Consider the following 14,573-nt stretch of genomic DNA (forward strand, 5'->3'; position numbering starts at 1 on the left):
GAATTAACCTTCTACATGAGTTACATAATATTTTGGGGTCTCATTTTTATTTTTTTTTATTTATTCAGAATACCCCTAAAGGCCCTCTCGCAGGAGGGTATTACATAGGGGGTGGTGGTGCAGTAACGCATACAGATGTAATAAGTGAGTAGTAAGCTGAAAACAAAAATTGGGAACTAATAAACAATAACCACAAAAGATAATAATACAAAAGGAATAAGATTATTGTGCTAGTAAAAAATAATCAGAAGTGTACAAGAAGAATACGTATCACAAACACACGAAAAATGGAGGAATATCCATTTTTCTGAATTATGGTTCTGAGTGGCATTGCAGTGTCATGCATATGCAGCTGCAGGCTACATATTGGATATTTATTTAAGACTGTTTTGCTTAGTTGGCTATTGATTCCAGTTTAATGGTAAAGAGAACTGTCTTGCTTTCATAGTGATTCTGTGCTGACTTAAACATTTGATCTTTCCAGAAGACAGTAACAAAGATTGATGAAATATTAACTTTTTCTTGCTAACCTGCCATGTGCTTTTTGTCAAGTTTACTGTGGATTCTTTGTTATCCTATGTTGTCTTTTCATAGTAGTCTTCTTGAGAACTAGCCGTAGTCGTGTGTACTTACAGCAAGAGTTGTTGACACATTTTGAAAAGCGGCTCGACACTGCCATCCAAGAGTGAAACGACTTGCAAGAGGCCGCATTTGCCGCTAGCATTTGCAAGAGGCCGGCACCACGCACTAAGGGTAACTTGACACACATGGTGGAGTCATCAGACTCATCTAGAATAGTTACCTGAATCATTTTTGCAGTGTTCACGTGACACTTTATCTTGAGTCGTTCGACTCATTTAGAATTGTTAACGGACTCCCTCAGCACTAGTCTTGTAACCCTTTTGAGAGGGTATAGGCGACTATTACAACAGAGTATGCATGACTATTGTGTGCAGAGTCACGCGAACACCTTGTATTGAGCACAGATAGTCTCGGGACTCTCTGCCAAAAGAGAGTTCGGGTGTCTCCCACAAAGTGAGTCGTATACGTGACGAGTCCAGACTCTTCGAAAAGAGTAAGGGATACTCTTTTTTTTCTTAGTGTGTTGCACGGGCTACGCAAATAAAGTGACTGCTGATTTCCAAGTATTGCAAGTTTTGTTGAAATCAAGAGCAACAACTGCACGGCACACCGCGCTGTCGTATCGTGATTTCGCCAGCCGAGAGGGCAAGGGGAATAGTTATCTTTGCCTACGCCTCCGCCCTGTTGTCAGACTAAACGCCACACGCAACAGCCGCGTCACATCAGGGAGGAGCTTTGCGCCAATACCCACTCTCTTGCATGCGTAATCACGCGAACGACAATGATACTGTGTAGAAACACGACTGCCTCCAACTTTTCAATGCAAGCATACCCACCTACCGCAGTCAACAAAAAGTTAATTATTTAATTTTAGTTAATTGGGCTGCTGACAGCGATAATTATCACCTCACTTTGTGTCCCCCTGGCCACATAGCTTATCTGCACAGGTGGTCTTCGCGTGCCTTCCAATGCCTAATTTTAAGAAAATTATAAAGCTTAATTTTGAACAACCGGTATATGTTTCTCAGGTCTCCCTGAACGCGCAAGGTCGCCGTTGAAAGCATAAGCCATGGTTTAAAATAACGTTAAGCGGTTGAACGCTCGATTGGTATGCAATAGCATAACCAGTAACCACAAGAAGTGGGGAATGCTCAAGGATATAGCAACAAGCGCGTGATATAAAACCGAGCTAGCTTGACTTTAAAACGATGAAAGTGCGCGTCAGGCTTCTCTGGGAGTTCACTTCTGTGAAGAAGAGAAACGGCGCAGGGGAAGACAAATATCCTATGCTTGTTCAAGCTGTAGGTCGTGTTTGCACAAGGTGTGTGGCGTTAAGAGGAGAGAAAAATTACTATAATCATTGCTTCAACGGAGGGAAGCCTATGAGAAGATTCAGTTCACAAATACATGTGCTCTTAATCTTAAATACATGGCCCGCATTGAAGGAGGCCTCAGCGACTAAAGTTCTGATTGAATGCCTACTAAGAGGCACTTAGCCCCTCGCCTATATTAAGGCGAAAGTGTTAAGGGCCCCGTGTCGCAGAAAGTCCGGTGTCGGCGTTCGGCGCCGCCTTCTCCGTGAGTGAAAATTCCCGTATGTATTTAGGTATATATATATGCATATGCGACGCCTTGCCATATGACATGCGGTATATGCGGGTTATATTGCCACAGCATTTCATCACAAAAGTTGCTCATACCTTGTCTTACATTCTTGACAAAGTTATTTTCGGTGTTTTGAGAATGACAGCTAACAAATGTCATCAAACAAAACACCGACAGCGCATGCCTTTAATGTTAGATTGTCTCAGAGTGAAATATTAAAAGGGCGAAACAATAGCGTAAACCTTAAAATGAAGTAATTTTTATGGTGCGGCTGTGCACAACCTCCGCGATCGGCCCACGCAAGAAGCGACGTTTCTACCAGAAAGCTCGCCTTCGGACATACATTCGCCGCCAGCCTTTCTCGGTAAACATTATAGTTACGTAAGCTGCAGTTGTCGGGAAGCGTGAGAAGCAGTCAGGGATCATTGAATACTATCGCGTTCCACTCTTAAAGGCGACGTTTAAGCACCCTCCAAGTTTTTGTCTGTGATTTCGGATTGAAGGGTTTATAGACGTCTGGCGCAATTTAAACACCACATTTCGCTGAATTTATGCTTGTGCGCACATACTATATGTATTTGAAAGGGAAAGAAAACGCCGGGATGCTCAAATAATTAAAATGTCTACAACTTTAAATGAAATATTTATTTGCGCTAGTCTTGGTGTTCTTAAAAGGAAGAAAAGAAATGAAAGAGGAAAGAAGTACAGACAACCCTGTCGGCTGGTGGGATTTGAAACCACGACCCATGGGGGAAAAAAAACATTCGGTGCTCTGGTATACCTTACGTGGAGTAGGAGGATCTGTTCGCAAGCTGCTCATGACCTCGTCCCACGTGGCACCTGATTTCATGATTTGAAAGGTTGGGGGAGAACAATATATTGAAGACGGTCTTTCTTTGCCACCGAGCCATCGTACTCTCGCATCATTCCAGCACCATCAAGATCGGCTGGTAGTCGCTGCCTTCGTGGGCATGCACACTGTTGTGCCCGTAAAACCAGCCCGGATTTCGAATCTACAAGATGCAGAATTTATCCTGCGAACGCCCTTGGGACAAACCCGGGGATGCGCCGAAAGGCACAGCGCCCTAACGCTCCCTTGACAAGTCAAGATGCTGCGCTGCCAGGCAGCAGCGTCCTGTGGAGGAGCATCGGCGAGCGACATGTCCAAATGTGCAACAAAGTGCTAAACAGCCCGGCGCCGTATTTCCTTTCCCCTGGAGGTCACTGCGCGCGGCAAATTTGAAGCGGGTGGCCAGCGCGGTCGCTGGTTGGACCTCTCGGACGACCGTCGAGTGCTGGCTTTGCATTGGGCTGTTTGAGTGACAATCGTTTCTCGGGGCTTTATAAGCCCTGACGCCGCCGCCTGCAGAACCGGATCCGCCGCACCACCGTGAGCCGAGTGCCTGCCCTCGAGTGGGGTTAGATGCGTTACGTGTTGGAGTGTCGCCGGACGTCGCCGTGCGGGAACAGTCGCGTTTGCTGTTAACTCTCGGCCGGCGTGACGATACTGTCTTGTCTTGTATAATAACCTGTATATAGTGTATAAAGTCCCATTTTGTTATTCTCACCGACGCCTGACTCGGGGTCTTCGCTACCAGCGCTCCGCCACGAAACGGGTGACGAGCGCTACGGGACCACCTCAAAGTCGCAATAACACCTACTTTCAACATGAACTTTTCCCCATTCTTTACGCGTAGTGCGCAGTATCGTATACAGTAGCGGATTTTCCTCGTTCTAATAGTTGAGGATGGGAGCATCAGAAGGCTCCAATTAAAATGTCTGCACTGGAGAGGAGAGTTTATCAAACATTCAAAATATACCAGAGGGCTCGACGGAATAATTTATGCGTTAAGAATAATATCTGCAGTACAGCGCAGGCCAAGAGTATATCCGTAGTGCAGTCACGTATTCCTTCCAGCTGCTTCCCACTAGCGGTACCTTGCTTTCGACTGCAGTAATGAAGCGTAGAGGTCTCTTCCTGCTCCGTTATTCTAGGTAAGACAAATGACTTGCACCCGCAATTAATTACGCTCCCCTCTCAGAACAAAGAAGCCCTCCCAATGGCGATGTGAATCACCGCCCACTGGGTACGGCCACTAACGAAGGGGAAGCACAAGATTTACGGCCGTTCCCAAAAGCAGCGACTAGGCAGACTTGGGCCCCACGAGCGAGGCACCCTGCTTGCGAACAAGACCAGATTAGCGGCAAAGCTGTGAAGGTAAAGCGAAAGTGTTCGCAAAAGTGCGCCGATGTCGAAGGCTCAACTCGGATTACGCCGCCAGCGGCTCGGAACAAGGCGCCTCTTACGGGCTGCAGATTGGGATGTGAACAGTCATAGCAGCGCAATCAGGACTTCAAGTTACGGCACTGAAATTTATTGCCCGTGTGAAAGACGACTGATGAAAACTTTAACGGACGCGCCAAAGGTGTCTGCACACAAGACGTGGTGAGTTAATAAATGATCAATTGTCGATGCAGCACTAAGAATAAAGACAGTAAGTAATTACGGTGATTTTTTTCATCAATAACGGCCTTGAAAGATTCTTATTTAAGGAGCCAAACTTCTAGTCACGCAGCTGTCGCCCTGATTGATTTTTTTTGGTAGGGATATTAACTATCGTACAATGCGATGCCGGGTGATGTATACGCGTTAAAAAGGCTGAATTATCACTTGTACTGCCTTGAATGGAGAACATAGCGACAAACTCTTTCTGCTCATCCGTGCTACACGTCATCATCACCATTATAATCCTATTTTATGTCCACTGCTGGACGAAGGCCTCTCCCTGCGATCTCCAATTACCCCTGACCTGCACCAACTAATTTCAGCTAGCGCCTGCGAATTTCTTAAGTTCATCACCCCACCCAGTCTTCTGCCGTCCTCGAGTGCGCTTCCCTTATCTTGGCACCCGTTCTGCAACCCTAATGTTCCAATGGTTATCTAACCTGTGCATTACATGACGTGCCCAGCTCTATTTCTTACTCTTAGTGCCAATTAGAATATCGTCTGTACCCGTTTGCTCTCTGATCCACACCGTTCTCTTTCGGTCTCTAAACGTTACGCCTAACATACTTCGTTCCATTGCTCTTTGCGCGGTCCTTAACTTGTTTTCGAGCTTCTTTGTCAGTCTCCAAGTTTCTGCGCCACATGTAAGCACCAGTAGAGTGCACTGATCGTGCACCTTTCTTTTTAGTGATAGTGATAAGATTCCAGTCAGGATCTAACAATATCTGCCGAATGCGTTCCAACACATTTTTACTCTGCAAATTTCCTTCTCATGATCACGGTCCCCTGTGAGTCCTTACTAAGCTTTCCCAGTTTCATAGCTTGAATACGTCTTCCAAGCACGCAGTAAATAGCATTGGAGAGATTGTGCCTCCTTGTCTTACCCCTTACTTTATAAGTATCTTCCTACTTTTCTTGTGGAGAATTGTGGTAGCTGTGAAATCTCAGTAGATACTTTCGAAGATGTTTACGTAAGCACCCTGTACTCCTTCATTACGTAATGCGTCTATGACTGCTGATATCTCTACTTAATCAAATGCCTTTTCACAATCTATGAAAGCCATATAGAGAGGCTGATTGAACTCTGCGGATTTCTCGATTAACTGATTAATGACATGGATGTGATCGATTGTAGAGTATCCCTTTCTGAAGCCAGCCTGTTCTCTTGGTTAACTGCAGTGTTGCCCTTATTCTATAGGAAATTATCTTGGTGGATATTTTATACAATAATGGAAGTAAGCTAATGGGTCTATAATTTTTCAATTCTTTAACGTTTCCCTTCTTGTGGATCAGTATAATGTTGGCATTCTTTCAGTTCTATGGGACCCTTGAAGTCGATAGACAGTTCGTATAAAGGGCCGCTAGTTTTTCAAGCAATTTGTGTTCTCCATCTTTGATTAAATCGACTTGTAGTCCCTCTTTCCTGCCGCTTTTCCCTGTTTCACGTTTTGCAAGGCCCTTATAACTTCATCACTAGTTATTAAAGGAGCCTCTGTAATCTGTTCATTACTACTTCGAATGTAGGTATCGTGTTTGCTTTGGGTACTGTACAGGTCGGTATAGAATTCTTCCGCTGCTTTTACTATATGTTCGACATTGCTGATGATATTACAATGCTTATCTCTCAGTGCACACATCTTGGTTGGTCCAATGCCAAGTTTCCTTCTGACTGATTTCAGGCTGCGTCCATATTTTACTGCTTCCTCAGCCTTTCTCACGTTATAATTTCAAATATGCTTTGTTTTCTCCTTGCTTTTTAGTTTTGACAGTTCTGCGAATTCTATCTGATCTCTTGAGTTGAACACTTTCATTCTTTGTCGTTTCTTTATTAGGTCCTTTGTTACTTGGGAGAGCTTACCTACTGGTTGCCTTGGTGCCTTACCTCTCCCTTCAATTGCTGCTTCTGAAGTCAGCCTAGTTACTGTTTCATTAATTGCCTCTGTCATCTTCATCTCTTTTCTAAGGTTGCATATTTGTTTGCAAGTGCCAACCTGAATTCCTGAACTCTTGCCAACCTGAATGATCACTGCACTTTACCCTACTTATCACTTATACATCCTGCACTTGGCTGGGAGCGGCAGAAAGCACAAAATCTATTTTATTTCTTGTTTCACCATTAGGGCTTATCCAGGTCCACTTTTTGTTCCAATGCTTCCTGAGGAAGGTGTTCATTATTCGGAGCTTATTCCTTTCCACAAATTCTACCAACATCTCTCCTCGACTTTTCCTAGAATCCGCGCCGCACTTGCCAATTGCTTGGTCACCAGCCTGCTTTTTCCCCACTTTTGCATTGAAGTCGCCCATGACTATAATATACTGAATTGGCACTTTTAGCATCGCTAATTCAACATCTTCATAAAACTTTTATTTCTTCATCGTCGTGACTGGAGGTTGGAGCATAGGTTTGTAATACTTTATTTTGTACCTCCTATTCAATGTTATTACGACTACTGCTACCCTCTCATTAATACTGTGGAATTCGTCAATGTTGCCCGCTATGTCCTTATGGATTAGGAATCCTACTCCAAACTGCTTCTGATCAGGTAGTCCTCTATAGCAGAGGACGGGGCCATTTGTCTGCACTGTATAAGCCTCGCCAGTTCCTGTAACCTCAATAAGGCCATGATATTCGAAAGAATGCCTGATCATTCCTCAAAGAGTCCCGCTAGGCTAGATTCACTCGAGAGGGTTCGGCTGTTAAACGTTGCAAGGATCAGTTTTCATTGGCGGCCTGTCCAGGTCCAGAGATTCTTAGCAACCTGTGCTGCGTTACAGGCCTGACCACCGCCTTAGTAAGGTGTTCCGCAGCTGTTTGGGACTGAGGGCTATTGGTTAACTGAATGATTTATTTGGGAGGGAGTGACCGAATACTGCACCAGGGAGGCCAGTTCCTGTTCTGGTGAGGGAGTGTCTAGTTGAAGCTTAGTGGGTCTTCCTAATTTGGTTTTACCTGGATTACTATAGCCCCACTTGCTTTAGGCGTTTTTGCCGGTGTCAGGCGCTCCTCCAAGCCTGGAGATGTAGTGTACTGGGGAAGGTGAATTCGAGCTTCCCACTTTCAGAAGAAAAAAAAAATTGTCGTGCAAAAGGAAGACAGAAAAGTGATGAGAATGTTGCAATATTACGCAAACAAGAAGGAAAGAAATATCGTAGCGGCAGCAGTTGTAAAGTTTACATACAGGTTTTCATCACGTCAAAAACTGTCTAGCATATCGTTCATCACCAACCATTAAAAAGTACAGATGCACATTTCTGCGGCACTCTTAACCATTTAGCCTCTTCATTTTTCATGAAGACCTTATTAGGAGTACTGCGTAAGGGGTGCACAATAACATCAAATATGAGGAGCAAGTATTTATTTCTAGATGTTGGAGATACGTGCCGGTGGCTCAGTGGTTATGGCGTTTTGCTACTGAGCCAGAGGGCTCGGCTTGAACTCCCGCGTGCAGACCACGAGTGCTATGATGGACACCTCTACTCCTATTGTATTACTTATAACTCCAGCGCCGAACGTTGCCAAAATGTGTTCTACAGCCGCAGTGGGTGTGGAGTCTACCGCGAAGGTGTTAAGCATTGGACAGGCTTCCTTTCTGCGTCGTGATGGCTCACCGTAGGCTCCTCGGTCAACCAATACTGTAAGGGGCCACGTGTTCAAGAGACGGCTCATTTCAACTTCCGTTCTTATGTTCTGACAATCCGTTCAACCAAGTGGCCAATCCGGGCGATAAAAGCGTCGCGGCTTCGTCCAGTCGATATCGAATGGTGACAAGAATGGAGAACGAAATTGATCGTTTCAAAATACGACGCCTGTGTTTCGTCACGAAGATCATGGCAGGTTGAGATGCCAGAGAGCACGCGAATTCAAGGATACATGGATGGATGCTATGAGCGTCCCCTTTGGAACGGGGTGGTGGGTTGCGCCACCAAGCTCTTGTTATTATATTGCCTAATGCCCTAGCTATGTTAAAAATAAGAAAGGAAAGAAAAAACAATGAATTCCCATAGCCAAACTTTCTGAATCCCTAATGCAAACTTTGTTTTTGCACACCTCCGTTTTTTGTCATTTCCCTACTTTCCTTCCACCAATCTTCCTATCGTCGCTTGGTAATCTCTACTGCGGACTTGTTTACTTTCTCCCTACTCTCTCTGAACCCAAGGGCTTCAAGGAGGCCATAGACGCCTAAATCGACTGCTGGGCAGATATCTTCCCATTCCAATAAAACATGCTCCATTGTTTCCTTAGCTTTACCGCAGCCAGCAGATGCTTCTTCTTCCTTCTTATATCTGGCTATATTCTTCCTTCTTCCTTCTTATATCTCGCCTTCTTATATCTCGCGAGATCAGGCATCCTGATCTCGCTTCGAAAAGTAATGAGCTTCGCTTTGAGTTATCATAACTTATTCCTTTCCTGATTTCGTTTTTACCTCTTAAGTAGTTAGTCATAGCAGGTTTCTTTTCCATTAACGCCACCCATGAGATAGTCTCAGCCTCTCTGACTTTCGTCTTGATGTTCTTTGTTGGCATAGCTAGACTTGCTTGTAAGCTTCCTAGTTCTTTTCCTGGAGCACTCGAGAACTGGGGCACTTAAATATCGGACATCGTAACACATTTTGATCTATGGCGCAAATTCGAGAATGCCAGAAATGTCACTAAACTATGTGCCAACTGATGCTTCTATAGAAATAAAGAGGGAAAAAAAAGGCGAGCTTCTGATTTATTCCAGAAATGACGTACCACTTCTATGAAGCGGAAATGCAAGAATAAAAGAAAAAGAAAAGGTGGTGTTAGTTTTCCCACGCTTCTATCTGGTTTATGCCTTGTACCATGCATGTTCTACTTTTATTTCCAAAGCTGCTCTCATGGAAGAAGGCCGTTTCTTGTCTCAACACACTTTCCCATACATCATATTGCTTTCCGACATTTCGTTGCTTTCTCCTTTAGCGGCAGCTTCGTCTTGACGGCAGTGCGCCGTGTAGAAGCGCTCGAAAGGCTCTGCTAGGGGGCAAACAAATACGCCCATGCAGTCGAAGTAGGATCGGGCACCCGGCGTCCGAAGCGCGCTGCAGCACCCTGCAGGCGGGTGTAAGCGGGGGATCTTTCATCCTTATTTCTTCATTTGTTTCTTTCTTTAATTTCTCTTTTGTCTTCTTTTATTTCTCTTTTTTTTCTTTTTTCAATCATGGTCCGCCCGATGTTTCTGCGCCGCTGGTCGCACCGGGAGCCCGTTTGCAGAGGCGACCGTCCGAGACTGACTGAATTAAAGACGGAGCCGGGAGTTCCAGTCGTTTGCGGACGGCCCAATCTGATTATGGCGACGGCCACGCTGTTTGCCAAATTAACAGGGGGGGGGGGGTGGAGGGGTGGAGGCTCTGGCGCTGCCGTGCCCCGGCATTAACCGCCGTTGTTAAACTGCCAAGGTACCACGCGCCGAATAGGTTGCCCCGTTATCATACCACGTGACTTCACTTGAAACGCGTTTAGAACAAATCTAATCGAAATGGCGCGCCTCAGCGTCCTTGCTGCCCGTTCACACGCGGCAGCCAGGCTTCCGCGGAAGAGCTTTGAGAGAAACCAGCCCGCAGCGCTCGGTACTTCTTTGTCGATCCTTTTCTCTTTTTTCTTTTTTTGAGGAAGAGAGGGAAGGCACCAGCCATGGCGGCGAAACATGAGTGCTCTCCTAGGCTAGCAGGATCTTGTTTATATAGAACCTATGGCGCCGTCAGTACACATATCGTCCTCGTGTCAGTGCGCGAAGGGAAAGGAATGAGTGCCTTAGTCCAGATCGACGCGCGTTTGACAAAGAATTGTACGACTGTCGGGACACGGACAAAAATAAGGCATTCACCCTTGTCGCTCCTCGTTGAAATGATGACCCGTGGCGGAGGCTCCAGTGCTTTATTTGTAAATAGTGCTTCCCCCCCTCCCCCCCTTCCAAACTCGTTCATTCCTTCAATGTTAGGCGCCACGTTTGCTACATTGCACAGCGGCCCTTGTCGGGTGTCATTGCGCTGCAAGGCATGCATGCGCGGTGAAGTTATGGGTGGACCCGCCGCGGTAGTTTAGTGGCTATGGTGTTATGATGCTGAGGTCGCAGGTTGGATCCCGACAACGGCGGCCGCATTTCGATGTGGGCCAAATGGAAAAAACAAAAACGGAATCATTCGCGTACTTATATTCAGGTGCATGTTAATAGAACGCCTGCTGTCCAAAGATAATGCGAGGTGCCTCATAATCAGGTCGTGGTGCTGGCGCGTATAATTCAAGAAATTGATTAATTTTAATATCGATATTTAATAGCGGAGCTCAGCAAAGGAAATTTTAAATGAGCAAATATCAGGATCACTTATATAGACGTGCTGGTGATTTTTTATCCCAAGTGTTTAATGCTCGCTTCAAAGTGAGCGCACAAGTTTTGTATAAACGCTTAAAATGCAAGTCGTTTAGATGAAACAATAAACAGAAAAAAACGAAGTACTTGTTGAAGAAATTATTATTGATGATGAAAACCCTAATGATGCTGGTTATTATATCTATGCACCCGCCTTCGTATGATCAAAACAGGGCCATATACCATCGCAGAGAGCGAAAAAAAAATGGTGGGGGAGGGCGCAGTTAGCCTCTCTAAGAAGAGTTAAGGTGAAGCATGTTCTGTAAAATCAGTATAAGAAAATAGCTGAACGAACATAGGTTCGTTTTAACACAAGCAGTAAACGGCGCGTTGAAAGGGCCGTAGCTAAATTAAAGGACCTTGCGGGGACAAGAGATCCTTTGTTCCGTTCTCAGGTTGCTGTGGATGCGTTGAGGAGGAAATTACCTAGGCTACCCATAATATATTACCAGTCGTAGTTCTCTAATGGTTTTGTCCGAGACATTACAAACGCCTACAAAAAATAATCCATGAATTGGTGCCTCACTTACAAGAGTGCGCGTCTGTGTAAGAAGTGCTCTAGCCGATGAAATGGAAAATTAAATCTGGAAATGGAAACGTAATCCTGTTAGGAAAATAATAAAGAAAGGAAACACTGGCAGACGCACTCACCGTTTCTGAAAGCAGTCCGTGTTTGTCAGGGCGCTGACGGGTATAGCTAAATAAAAAGTGCCAATAATTACGCCCATTCCGATTGTTTCAAGCAAAGTACGCGCACTGTGAACGAAGCCTGACTAGATTCTTCTATATATGAACAGCAGCTCTTGAACGAAAAGAGCGATGGCAGTTTTTTTAGGCCACTCTTGTCGATTAAAAGGAGCTGTAAGCGGCTGCTGGAAAATGCGTGGTCGCTATAGTCATGATTACTAAACCTACAATGGCGCTCAAAGAAATGCGTGTGATGTGCTTTTGTGAACTGGTACGTTTATCGGGAAACCTGCTGGCTCACTTTGCGCTATCGCAGTGTTGCACTATAATGGTACGTGCACTTGCGCATGTGTCCTTGTGCGTGCGTATATATATATATATATATATATATATATATATATATATATAGTGATGGTGCCGGCTAACAGTCCCAGGGTTATTTCGGGTAGCAGATATAAAGCGGATGGGAAAACGGCGCCGCGGTTTCTTAACTGGTAACTGGTAGCTAATTGGGGTTCGCGCGGTAATACTGCAATTGGTAAGAGCATCGCACGCATAATGCGAAGACGTGGGTTCGTGTCCCACCTGCGGCCAGTTTTTTTTTTTTTTCATCCACCTTCATATCCATTTTTTTATCATTTCTTTAATTCAATTAAGAGCTGCCGGTAATTACCGCCATGCATGCTCTCCTTGGTGTCATTGGTTGCTGGTTTCGCATAATATATATATATATATATATATATATATATATATATATATATATATATATATATATGTTGTAAGGAAGATGACGAACGTGCGCGCAGTCAGCAGCATCGGTCGAGGAACAGGTGCAGCTGTGGTGGTGGGGGCGGCGGCAGGGGCCACAGGTGTAGGAGTGGCCACAGGGACGGGCCGCTTGGGCTGGCTGCCCTCAGTCACTGACTTGAGGTTCATGCCGTGGTACGTGCCCATTGTGTCGATTTTGAAGCCCTCCGTTTCTTCTTTGCCCCTGAAACGCTCCTGATCGTATCGGTTGTAAACGGCTGGCTGAGGCACTGCACGCACTGGCGTAGCCCTGGGTGGTAGAATGGGTTCAGGTTGTGCCTGCTTGGTGGTGACACCTTCCTCCCGCATCTTGATTGACTGGAGGGTCGGGAAGATGGACTTGGCAAAATTCTTTGCAGCACTCTGGAGCACAGTGGCCCGCGTGCCCCACTGGCGCTCACGACTGAGGATGTCGCGTGTGACGTCCACATCATATTCGAGGATGCCCTGCATGTCAGCCAGGCCAAGGTCATCGTCTCCTTTAATGGTGGCTCGCTTCTTTGCCAAGCGCTTGGCCTTGATGGCTGCAATCTTCTCCACGGACATGGCCTCGGACAGAGACCTGATCTGCTCAGTGACCACAGGTGCTTCCTTGGGAGCATCCAAGCAAGCTGAAAACTGCTCCTTGGCACGCTGCATCTGTGTCTCCTCAAGACGCGGCTTCTTGACCACCTCATTTTGGGGCTCCTCAGCTGTTCTCTTCACTTGTGTGGGTATCTCGATGGGGCGCTCTTGTCGATATTGGCAGAGGTGGCTGTCTCCCCGTTCAAGTAGGCAAGGATGTCCTTTCTGTCAGGACGCCTAACGACAGGGATGTTTTCAGCCGCAGCTTGTCGTACGTACACCAGGTGAGACAAGTGAACATTTCTGAGAAGAAAGAGCAAGCACTGCAGCGTGTAGTACTCCCGAAGTGCCCCATCTTTTCCGGATCCCCACACGAGGTAGTTGGTCTTAACGGTTTTCGGCCAGGAGTACTCGTCGAAGATTATTTGCGAGTTCTTCTCAGCGATATCCTTTTTGTTGACATTGAACTTTCGCAGCAGGCTCAACGGGTCCGCCATGTTTGCTATATATATATATATATATATATATATATATATATATATATATATATATATATATATATATATATATATCAGACGCGCTGCCATTTTGCACTGGCAGCAAGATTACACTTGTGTATCGGAATCTCCGGCAATGACAGGAACTGCAACTTAAGTACATCCGTCAGTTCGTCCTATCGGTGAATTTTTTCATTGATATAAAGAAAACACAAAAGACTGGCCCAGACATCAAATCGGTGAACTGTCCCTGCATTCCGCCCCCACCTGTGTATTCGCGGCACACCGTGAACGTGCGTCGCTTGGCATGCCCATATCAATATTGACCTTTCTACGACTTCGAAAACGTTTTTATGCAATTAGAAGGCAAGCTGCATGAGAGGAAATAAAAGCCAAGCTTCTAAACACCTCATGTTCATGCATTATATCCTTCGCAAATCCTTTCTTTTTCTACCGAAAACTCGGCCGATTTTGACCGAGAAATAGAAAACGTCGCTTGCAAAACCCCGCTGCATGCTCGTTTCGCTGTCACAGGCGTGCACGACACATTTGTTACTGCCTCGTTAAGTTACGAAGAAAGCAACGTTTCAGCGCCAGTTTGCAGGTGGCGGCCACCAGAAGGGCCGATTGTACTGGGCCACAATTTGCGCCCTTGGGCACTTGAGTCACACACGCAAAACTGCGTACATGTCGTTTGTTGCTGCAGTATGGCGATTGTGGCTGCTGAAGAGTTTGGTATTTCGAAATCGCAGCTAAGACAATACTTGTCCGATATCATAGTGCCACGTGTACTTATTTATTCTTTTCTCGGCGACTGAATTACACCCACTAACAACTTGAAGCTATCACTCAGCGCAAGATGCGCCCACATGATTGGAACTTACTGGAATGTTATCGATGGTTCTATCTGTTGTCTGTTGTCACTGAACCTCGCGTA

At 45.6% G+C, this 14,573-nt stretch overlaps 1 protein-coding gene and 1 pseudogene across 9 annotated transcripts in view; both read right to left on the bottom strand.

Moving 5' to 3' along the window:
• Positions 1–14,573, bottom strand: part of LOC139049454 (tachykinin-like peptides receptor 99D) — an 880,050-nt gene that overhangs the window by 305,497 nt on the left and 559,980 nt on the right. The window contains exon 1 of one of the 9 annotated variants that reach the window (XM_070524917.1): positions 11,733–11,751. The exons of the other annotated variants lie outside the window; for them this stretch is intronic. The gene's annotated coding sequence lies outside the window, so the exon portion shown is untranslated. Of the gene's footprint in view, positions 1–11,732; positions 11,752–14,573 lie in introns of those variants that run through there. 9 annotated transcript variants of the gene reach the window in all.
• Positions 3,111–13,638, bottom strand: LOC139057617 (parafibromin pseudogene; annotated as a pseudogene).

This window comes from Dermacentor albipictus, chromosome 1 (assembly GCF_038994185.2).
Source record: "Dermacentor albipictus isolate Rhodes 1998 colony chromosome 1, USDA_Dalb.pri_finalv2, whole genome shotgun sequence".
NCBI lineage: Eukaryota > Metazoa > Arthropoda > Arachnida > Ixodida > Ixodidae > Dermacentor > Dermacentor albipictus.